This window comes from Gymnoscopelus braueri (genome assembly GCF_963280865.1).
Source record: "Gymnoscopelus braueri genome assembly, chromosome: 13".
Classification (NCBI taxonomy): domain Eukaryota; kingdom Metazoa; phylum Chordata; class Actinopteri; order Myctophiformes; family Myctophidae; genus Gymnoscopelus; species Gymnoscopelus braueri.
The window spans coordinates 29,429,128-29,439,421 of NC_137615.1; positions in this window are offsets into that span (position 1 = coordinate 29,429,128).

Consider the following 10,294-nt stretch of genomic DNA (forward strand, 5'->3'; position numbering starts at 1 on the left):
TTTATAAAGTGTTTATCAAGTGTGTGTGTGTGTGTGTGTGTGTGTGTGTGTGTGTGTGTGTGTGTGTGTGTGTGTGTGTGTGTGTGTGTGTGTGTGTGCGTAAATTCTAGGACAGTGGGATTCTCTCGGTGGAGAGAGCTCTTACTAGGAACTCTACCTGGTTACTAGGCAACAGAACAGCACTGCCGCACACAGGAGGGTGGGTTGGGGCATCCTACACTGTGTGTGTGTGTGTGTGTGTGTGTGTGTGTGTGAGTGCTGAGTCAATATCTGTATTATTCATGAGTACTATATTGCAGTGGTACATGTGTGTGTTTTGTATGTTACACGAGAGGCAGTGAATTAAGAGTTAATTAATGTTTTTCCTGATCTTAGCAATTATTGCGTGTTCATACATTAAGTACGCCTCAATGGGCATGCTTTATTGTGTGTGTGTGTGTGTGCGCGTGTGTGTGTGTGTGTGTGTGTGTGTGTGTGTGTGTGTGTGTGTGTGTGTGTGTGTGTGTGTGTGTGTGTGTGTGTGTGTGTGTGTGTGTGTGTGTGTGTGTGTGTGTGTGAGAGAGTGAGTGAGTGAGCATCAGCGCTACAGAATGGGGGCGTTCTCACCTCAGTGTCGAACGCTCAGTGTGACATTTCAGCGACGTTGGAAGCCGCTTCGACTGTTGCCAAAATAGTGCGGTGCGCTGCAAATAATTGACATGGCATTTGTGCCCTGATAGAGGAGCGCAGACCATGGCACACACACAGCGCCTCAGAGCCGGAGCACACAGAGCGACTGGAGAGTGCGACTGCAGTGGCGAAAGGCTTTGAAACGGGGAAACGGACCGAGGACGAGATATAGTGGTGGTGGAGTGGAACGAAATACTCCTGGTTCCAAATGACAGAGAGGAGATGACAGGGAGAGGGAGAGAGGAAAAGAGATGGAAGGGAGGGCGAGAGAGAGGGGAGGAGAGGAGCGAGGGAGTTTAAGCAAACGAGAAATGCGAACGTCAAAAACCAAAGCAAAGAGAGAGAGAGATTGAGAAGGATTGGAGGGGAGAGGAACAAGATTAAAGCAAGCCTTGTGTGGGGATTGTGTCTTTGTTTTGGGGACTGGTCATACCTGGTAGCATGGAAAACCAGCAGTACTGGGGGCCACTAGACTTAGGCCATTAGACTAAGTCCGATTCTACAAAATGTCTTCTAAATCCCAACAGTTTTCTGAAAAACTGTTTCTATATCAGTTGTCCTCAAACTTTTTCATGTCAAGGACCCCCCAAAATTATATGTATTTGGACGCCGACCCCATCTCAAAATATTTTTTCCAGGGACCCCCAGAAGCAAAGATTTGAGTTAAAAATATCCGCTTTAAAAATATACTTACTTAATATACTTACTTAATATACTTACTTAATATACTTATGAGCTTGTAAATCTACTGTTTTGAACAGCCAAAGTATAAAATAATGGTTTAAGTGGTTACACAGATGTGTTCCAGGTTTAAATTAGCCTTGTTCCCAGCCTTACTCATCTGCGAAGAGAAAAGCCTGGTCACGACCTAAAGCAGAGAGTAGGGGCGGAACCTCCGTCGTACCTATTCCCCCCGGAAACAATCTTTTTCCGAGTCTTTCGACCAATCACAACACTCGTTTCATTCACGGAGAATGTTAACAGATTTGTAAAGCATCAACGTCATTTCCTTGGGCGGTACTTCCGCCAAATTCCGGTACTTCCGTTTAGACACTCAATCGGCCAGGTCTTGCCCAGCGTGGGTTTAAATGGGTTAAAGGTCCCTTAAGATCATTTTGGCTTTACAGAGTTACACATACAGAGTTGAAATGTGTATATCATGCTTTAGCAAAGCAGGTGGAGGGCGATTCTCACAGTTGATTCAAAGTGGGCGTGTCAGTGTGGATAATGGTAAATTAAAATTAGGTCCATTTCAAGAGAAGAGGAGCATAATTAAAACTTTGCATAAATAAACTTTGCACTCAAAATGCACTTCTTTGTCCAAAATGGTTCCTTACTCTAGTAAAAGTGAAAATACTTTCCTAAAAACAAATACTTGAAGTGTAAAGTAGCCCTTTTTTGTGTGATCTGTTGAGCGTTAATCTGTTACAGCGAGAAGTTCTGAGTCTGCTCTTCAAATCACATTGTGTTACTGAAGACTATATTAAACATTGACAATTCAATCATGTCGAAATAAAACAAAACGTCTCATGAGACTGAGACCAACAATTATACATTCAACTCTCCTATCAGTCTGTGGACTGAAGCCAGCTGATCAACACACTGCTGGTGTTCATTATACACTTAAACCCTCTAGACTTTAGTAAACTGGACCTGTGTTAGCGCTTTATTCCCGTCGATACACCAAATCTCTGTACCAAAAATAGCTGATCCATAGCGCGATCCATAGCGCTTGTATACCTGCTATTTTTGAATAGCCCAAAGAAATCAAAAAATGACACACAGATGCATTCTCCGGTCTTAATGGGTAAATATGTTCATCTTGCACAACTTGAGTCAACTGGTGGTGAGTGGCTGTAGCTAATTAGCTAATTATCAGTGATGTAGAGTGGTTGGAATGAAAGCCTGAGTGCAAGGTCTTCTTGGCCCTTTGTAGCACATGATCAAACAGCTGTGCGAAATTCCAATTGATGTTTTTTTTTTGGTGCCTGCCAGGAATTAGACGGTGCCATGTCTGTGTTAAGTCGGGCCTGTCAAGAAGCAGTGGTGAGAAACAAAAATGCGTTGTAAAACCAGAGACGAGACTTCCCCACAGTGTCAGTATGATATAGAAGAGAAGCAATGAGCTGTCCAGCGCCTAAATGATCTATTGTTCTCTAGACCCGACCTGGCATTGTTTGTCTATCTGCTCTTTACTGACTGCACAGGACAACCACGCACGCACGCACAGGCACGCTCGCACAGTGGATCAATGTGGATGGATTAATCCTCTTCAGACAGTTCACATGATCATTAATTGTCTCTTGGAAGAAGGGTGAGCTTATCAAATCCATTTCCTATTCACTGCCATGTGTGTCAGTGTGTGTGTGTGTGTGTGTGTGTGTGTGTGTGTGTGTGTGTGTGTGTGTGTGTGTGTGTGTGTGTCTGACTGTCTGTGTGTGTGTGTGTGTGTGTGCGAAGGGTGTTTAGTGGGTGTTTAGTGTCATTGATGAAGGAATGCTGCTCTCACTGCCCTTCTGTCTGCTTTCTAATGGACTTCTATTAAAACAGTTCACACGGCACACACACACGTGCACGCACACGCACACGCACACATTCGCCGCCCCCTCTATGTGAGATGAAAGGGTATTCTGAAGCATTTGACCTAGCTAAAATGTTGCGGGCCAAGCGTGTGTTAAACAGCCCTAGTTTGAGCTAGAGTGGCTCCATTATGGGCCTGTTACATGCAGCTTGTCTGGAGAGAGAGAGGCCATACATCATAGAACGCAGCTACTGTACATGGATGCCAGGAAATAAGGTCTTATTATATTATCATGACGTCTCTGTCGGGCAGAAACCTCATACCATATGGCCAGCGGTTTTCAGGATTCAAAGGATCCAAGAGTATCAAAAGTAGCAGATCTAATAGTATGATCTCAGTAGGTCACAGTGGTGTAAAGTAACTAAGTACATTTACTCAAGTACTGCACTTAAGTACAATTTTGATACCAATACTTTTGTACTTTTACTCAAGTAAATTTTGAATTCCGGACTTTTACTTATAACAGAGTACTTCTACATTGCAGTATTGATACTTTTACTAACATTTGAGTACTTTCTCCACCACTGGTAGGTCACTAATTTATGATAAAAACCCCAAAAGTTAGAATATGGAGACAGGTTTCTACCCGACAGCAACGATTAATGGGAAACACTGATTAATGGTATATGTGGATATAACTTCCCAAATGTGACACCCTCATTTGTAAATGATTACGATGGCACTAATAAATGATTATGAGGGTGCAGTGCCATTGTGCCATGCATTGTTTGGAGCCCTGAATGATGTGAGGTGGGATGCACAAATACCCTCATCAATACCAGACAGGACTAGACATGACAGGACATTCCTGATATGGATCTCTCGATCGAATCGTTGAACGCAGTAAAACAGAGGAGCTTATTTCACCAGTGTGCGGACCTTATTTTCTTTCATGTGAGCTGTTGCTTGTACTGAACGTGGGCACTTGGATGCAGTGATTTACTCAAGTACTGTAATTAAGTACAAATTTGAGGAATTTACTGGAGTATTTCAAATTGTCAGCACTTTTACTTCTACTCCACTACATCTCAGAGGCAAATATTGTACTTTTACTCCACTACAATTATTTGAAAACTTTAGTTACTAGTTACTTTGTATATTTTGATTATTATTAGAAAACAGACATTAACCACTTCAGCCCTATATACATTTTGGCCATTTGAAAATAGCCGATCTACTAGCTCACAATGAGTCGCGATGCGACACATTGTGATTAAGTTAGTTAGTTGTTAATGATCAATAATTATAGTCCAATAACATGATATATATGATTCAGAAATGGGCATTCTGCATAATGAATACTCTCTTTTGCTACTATATTTTGTACTTTGACTTAAGTACGACTTTAAATGCAGGACTTTGAGTACTTCTTCCACCACTGTTTTCTACTCCTAAAATGTGAAATGATCATATTTGAAAATGTTGAAATATATTGCACAATAGAGATGCCAGGTTAAGTGGTTAAACTGGCACAATAATGTTGTTCTTTTCCATTTTCCACTCCTTTCCAATCGGTCCCCCTTGGGGTGGTCCCCACTTTGAAAACTGGTGAGTTAGAAAGATATTAGTTTTGTGCTGCAGTACACCTCAGCTCTATTCTACAACCTTATTGTAGTGTATTTGTATGAGTGGTTTTACAAATCAGCATGAATCTCACACTTTAAATTGGTTCCAATTTGATTAAATTGGTTCCAATTTGATTAAAAGTATTTCCTGTTCTCGGGTAAAAATGCAAATGAGTGAACATGTTCCAGCTCAGTTTTTTGCCCCATTAGCGGTGATACTCTAAGGATGGTGATGTTGCTGGTCCATCCGTCCATCGGTCAATCTAACACTTTGGTCCCAAACAAGATATCTCAAAGATGACTGACTGGATTGCCATGGAACTGGCTCTACACATTCATTCTCCACAGAGGATCACCTCTACAACTTTTGGTGACCCCACAGCCTTTTCCTCTAGCACCACTCTTTGGCCATTCATTTTCCAATACACACGAGTGCAGTGCATTGATTGATTGATTGAATTTTTATTAGGCAAAAATGTAAAACAGCACAGTTACATTTAAAATACTTTGTCTCAAAGGCCCGTTCATGAAAGTCCTTGCGGTCTTGTTTCCAATGAGGTCCTTGGTATTCAATTCACAGACATATATATAGTGGCACCACAGTTCAAATATCAATACAATTTTTTTTTAAAGATAACACTATGTACAAACAAAATATAAAAAAGGGGGGGGGGAAACAATAATAAAAAGCTATATGTACAAGAACGGGGGGGGGGGGGGGGGGGGGGGGTCATCTAATGGGAAAATAGTACTACCTCCTTTTCTGGCCTCCTGAAAGGTGAATTTTCAGGGCTGTTTTAAATGAGCCAGCGAACTGCACTCATTCATTCAAGATTCTTAATTGTGACATATTCTCCACTGTCACTATCAAATAAAGAAAAATACAAAATAATTATTATTATTTAATTGTAAAAGAGAGTAGAATTCTTATGTTTCGGCTCCTCTGCATTGCAGCGAAAGGAAAAACAAACCAAATATCAGTAAGATAACAGAGGTCTGTGCAGGTGTAAATGTTTGTGTCTATGCGTACTTGTGCATGTCCATGAGAAATGTTGTGTATGAAATGGCCTGGTGCACTCTGAGTGTGCTTAGAGTGCACTGGACTATGAAAGGCAAAGCCCACTGACAGGCCCACTGGACTCACCATCCGTCTTGTGTCTGCTCCCTGTTTTGAACAAAATGGTAAATGGTGCATCTATATAACACCTTTTATCCAAAGTGTTTTACAATGTGCATTCCATTCAGCAGAGGAAACCCATGCAAGGCTCCATCGGGAGCAGTTAGTGGTTTAGTGTCTTGCTCAAGGACAATTCGGACACTATCTCAGGGGGTGCCAGAGATTGAACCGGGACGGGTCGCAGCACTGGGCGCCACGAAGGGTTAATCCGGCCCTGGCTGTACCCCACTGAGCCACTGCCCCCCCCCATGCTACATAAGCACCGGTTCAGTGATGTCTGGCATTGAGACCAAACACAACCTGGCACTATGTGTAATAATCTAGTTCACCAATCACTGAGCCTTTTGTTAAATATCCTCTTGTGTGTCATGATGCACAACAGTGTGGGTTAGAATGCATGAAAACATGCACTTTGAATTCATAGCAAAGTGAAACAGACAAGCATGATGACATGAAAGTAAAGTATACAGTAAAGTGGGTTCATGTGATTTAATTTTGGAGACGTCTAACTGGGTTTTTGTCTCTGCCACCAAAAGTGTGCCGAAAATAACCGCGGACGAGCTCGCAACTCGCTTACGTGCCAGTAGACCTTTCCAAGTAGGCACTGGGCGGCAGACGATGCGAATCGTGGGTCCTTGTTGATTTCAGAAATTGCAGTGCGTTGCTGTTTTGCAAACGACCCCCCCCCCCACCCCCCCCTCTCCTCCCACTCCGGCGCTCACAGCGAGTCCCCAAAATACCAAACGCACGCGGGCGGCGGGGTGAAAAAACACATCACTTTACCTCCAGAAATTGGACAATTCACCCGTTTCAGCTGCGTGCCTCGCACCTATGCACCTGCCCTCAAAAATAGTGCCCTTAGTTTTGTTTACACTGACTGCACAACACAGAACCCCTGAGAGGATTACGCTGAGATGTGGATGTTGTGTTAAGGAAAGCAAAAAGGTTTTTAGAATTTGGGGCATTGACGCTTACCCATCCTGTGTGTGTGTGTGTGTGTGTGTGTGTGTGTGTGTGTGTGTGTGTGTGTGTGTGTGTGTGTGTGTGTGTGTGTGTGTGTGTGTGTGTGTGTGTGTGTGTGTGTGTGTGTGTGTGTGTGTGTGTGTGTGTTGTGTGTGTGTGACTGTCGTGCACAACTGTGTGTGTGACTGTCGTGCACAACTGTCGCTGATATGTGACCAAGTTTCTGTCAGCGTATGAGATTCTGTGTGTGTGCGTGTGTTGTGTGTGTGTGTGTGCGTGCATGCTGCGGGCAGAGGAGTCCTACTGCTAACATGAGTGTGTGTGACAGGCCTCCCACGCGCTGATCCCTGATCCAGTTTTCTCCGGTTCGTGGTCTTGTGTTGGCATGGCGATGGATGGTGGACGCAGCCAATCCGTGGCCAGATACTAATGAGCCGGTGTTAACGAAAGGATGAGAGAAGGCTGGAGTGTATGTGTGTGTGTACGTGCATGCATGCATCTGTATGATTGTGTGCGCATCGTGATATAGCAGTGAAAAAGGATGAGTGTGTGAAAAACAAGTCATTAAAATGTTGCTGGAACTTACCTGAATAATTGAGTCAATGTTTTGTTTGTTTGTTTGTTTGTTTGTTTATTATCACTTAGAGAAACATTTAAAAATGATACAAAGATTCGGTAGAAATGTGAAGGAGAATGCCTAAAAACCCTCCAGGGGCTTGAGAAGTGGCATTCTCCGGGAATATTTGTACATTCATAGGATAAAATTAACATCAATGTTGGCCACACACACACACACACACACACACACACACACACACACACACACACACACACACACACACACACACACACACACACACTCGCGCCACCCTTGTTATACAACGTGCCTCCATGCAATACAACGTCAACAATAACAACAACATTAAAAGCATTTCCAGTAGTAAACTTTTCCATTTGTAAAACAGAGATCTTTTAGATTCAGTGGAAATGGGCGCTGTTGCGGTCAGTCGAGAAGTGGTCAAAGTGGAGAAAATCAATGCAGAAGATACTACTAGCATTTCACTTGCCTTAGTAATGAGACAGACAGAAGGGAAACAGCATAGGGAAAGGGAACTGGCACCAGAAGCACAACACTAGCAGGCTTTTTGAGCACTAAAATTGGGTAATATTGCTTTCAGCTGCAATGTGGACAGGAAATCAATGTGGATGGCAGTCAGGGCGTTAAGGGAGGGAGAACCTTGATAGATATAAGAACTACTACAGTAAGATAGTGCTGCTTGCCACAATATGGCAAGTTATTGGAAGATAGATAGTGACTCTTCCCGAACTAGATTTGGTCGGGTTGCTCATTGCGTCAAAAGATATTGATTAGGAACCATTTTTCTGTATTAGCAAGAGCTGATGTCTGATAACTGAACATGAAAAGTGTTCATATTCACACCTCCTGCTAGACATGGGAAATTCATTCTCAGCCCTGTTGCAGGCTAATCATTTATTAGTGCCATCGTAATCATTTACAAATGAGGGTGTCACATTTAGGATGTTACGCCCACACATGCCATTAATCAGTGTTTCCCATTAATTATCTAAACTTGCGCAGTTACGTTTTGTCTCGCCACAGTTTCAGACTCACATCGTTTGCTGTCAGGCAGAAACCTCTTATCTCCATAGTCAAACCTTTTCGTGTTTTCTTTTCATAAATGAATTTCCTATCATACTACGGCCTCACACAAAAGTAGTCAGATCTACAAGCTCGTATATATCTGCTACTTTTGATACTTTTAGAATTTGAAACCTAAAAAGTAACAGTTTTGGGAGTGCACATATGAGGTCTCCACCCGACGGGAGACGTCATAATAATATAATAATAGCATAAAAGTTGGCTATGTGCTTTGCACTGTCACTTCAGTAACTTGCAACCAGTCAGCAAAAAAAACAAACAGCCCCTCCCCCTTGCCCCCGATTCACTGGGTTCCACAGCCAGACACACAGTGAGAGAGAGAGAGCACGGAGCAAGAAGTTTGCTACTGACGTAATGTCAAACCCACTCGTTTATAGCCTCCAGTTCCCAGCCTTGACTCATCCTCGAAGAGAAAAGCCTGGTCACGACCTAATACAGAGAGTGTCTATTAAAGGGGCAGGACTTCCGTCGTACGCATTTCCCCCGGATACGACCTTTTTCGACCAATCACAACTCTCGTTTCAACACTTGTTTCATTAGTTTAATTCCCATTCAAATAGTTGTGCTTCTATTCCACTACAATTATTTTGAAAACTTTAGTTACTATTTACTTTTCAGATATGCATTATTATGTTATGAAACATACATTAACCACTTTAGCCCTATTTTATACATAGGCTATTTGAAAATAGCAGATCTACAAGCTCACAACGCGACGCGCTGTGAGCTTGTAGATCTGCTATTTTCAAACATATTAATACTTTTACTTTTGGTACTTTAAGTATACTGAGGCCGTTTACTTGTAACAGAGTATTTTTATATTGTGGTATTGGCTACTTTTAGTAAAATATCTGAGTACTTCTTCCACCTTATGACTGAGTTATGCTTGGATGTGCATCTTGTCGCGTACTGAAGATTGCAGATGTGTTGTGAGCTTGTAGATCTGCTATTTTTCATGTAGGCTAAGTATGTACTGTAGGCTATAAATTAGTCTTTACTGTCCAGTCAATGTTTTAACCCATTAAGACCGGGAACGCATCTGTGTCATCTTAAGATTTCTTTGGCTATTCAAAAATAGCAGATATACAAGCTCATAGCGCGGCACCGAGTGCCGCGCTATGAGCTTGTAGATCTGCAAAAAAAAAAATATCGTGAAAAAAACTGTTAGGATTTGACATACGCAGGGTGTACTTTTGGCTCCGCCCCCTCAGCCAAAAGTACACCCTGCGTATGTCACTGATCACATGACCTCAATCAATTATCCAGTTCTAGGCAACATAGAGGGGGTGGGGGACTTTTTTCTTATTTCCACTCAACAGCTCTAAGGTGTATTAAAGACCTAGTTCAATGTTGAAAATGAGTGGTCTGCCCCTTTAATGGGTTAAACTCATGCCATGTGGATCAAAATCTGTGTCGGGAATGTCAAAATGCTGTGTTAAGAGATTTTAGTTGTCACTGCTAAACTTTGACCACCACACATGGGACCATCTGGAGTTTAGATCCCATAGGGACGGTTGTGTTACAATTGGCTAGTTGTTGGTTGTCAAACAATCAAAGTGGTAGGTCACGATGCAGGCATGAAACTGATGTGTTTATTGGTTGACACAGTATGTTTAGACTGGCTTCAGATCACATATCCACTATTATTTAATCACACC